The following is a 1,463-nucleotide window of genomic DNA, read 5'->3' on the forward strand; positions in this document are numbered from 1 at the left end:
GCACAGCCTCTAAGGTGGCATCTAGAGTAACAACAGCATAGGCTGCATGCCTTTGGCCATCTGGGGCAATGAAAGAACTACCATTTATGCAAAGCACATGGTCAGGATTAGATAGGGGCTGGTCAGAGAGCCCTGGATGTGAGGGAACAAAGTCCTCTAAATGTTGACGCCCACTCTGATGTGGACTCATAGGTCCAAAAGAAGCTAAAGAAAATGACTCACAAAGAAGGAGGGAAAGAATACCCATGAGTGCTGTTGAAAAACTTAAATCCACAGGAGAAAAGGTGGCGTCATCTGTCAAGCCCCCCAAACACTTTTACCAGTAACTCCATCCCCAACCCCAGCCCTTCATACCCACGTCAACGTAGATCACTCTTCTAATGTTCTCCTTTTCCAGGCTACCTGTCAATTAATTTATAGCCAGTGCCACCTAAATCCAAGCTTATTGCATGTGTTGTGGGTGCCACTCCCTGAGATGGTGTGGCAAGTTATCAGGTAACTCTGATGATGGTAACTCATTTTGAAGGGCCAGCTTGGAACCCAGTCGTTTTCACTACCCTCATTAAGGGGCCAATGTGTGGGGAAGAGAAAGAGGTTTGCCCCTTCCACTCTAATAATCAACATCCCAAGGGCATAGGTTTGATTACGGCCATGTTGTATTTGTTTATCAACTGTTGCTATAAAATTACTTAACCCTATTTTAAAAAGGAGTCCCATCTCAGGCTCTGCAAATGCTGCTCTGATATGGATAATTCCTTTGTGCAACAACTATTGAGATTGGGTGGGAGAAACCTCCAGAAAGACACTTTTGTAATCATCTTAGAATTGTGGCTAAGTGTAAAGGCCGGAATGTCCGAGATCAGAGGACCGGGCAGCTAAAAACTGACGTGCGTGGTTCAATTCAGAGAAGCTGTGGGACTCCAAGAGCTCAGAGACGGCCTGTGGCAAACAGAGAAACAGACCGTCTCAGGTCAGAAGCTGGAGCACTTGCGGTGGTGGCACAAAATCATGTCTTCCTCACACAGCCATCCAGGCTCTGTGTTCCCAGCACTCTACAGGAAGCCACCGGGGCTGTGACCGGGCGACCCACCAGCTCTTGGCCTGATATCTAAGATCATGGTTGTCATTTCTCCTCTGACAGTTGTGTCCCAAAGTTTAAAGAAACGTTTTCTTCCTAGGAAAAGCATATAGCTATTCTCTCAAAGGATGGCTCATCAACTGAAACTTCAACAGTCTCTTTTTGCAACTGAGTTTGCGGTTCCCCAAACATCCCCTGAGGGAAAAACAGATGCCTGTCCAGGGACCTGAGCGTTCAGGGAAGGATCACAATAGTAAGATTCCTCTCTCCTTCTTTAGGTTAGCCTGAAATTTTTATCGCAATCCTATATTTCAAGTACTTTCCCTGAAACAAAATTGTTTGGGGTAGTCACTGAACATTTAGCAAATGGTAGGAGTGATCTAGC

The sequence above is a fragment of the Galeopterus variegatus genome, unplaced genomic scaffold (assembly GCF_000696425.1).
Source record: "Galeopterus variegatus unplaced genomic scaffold, G_variegatus-3.0.2 Scaffold3771, whole genome shotgun sequence".
NCBI classification, from domain to species: domain Eukaryota; kingdom Metazoa; phylum Chordata; class Mammalia; order Dermoptera; family Cynocephalidae; genus Galeopterus; species Galeopterus variegatus.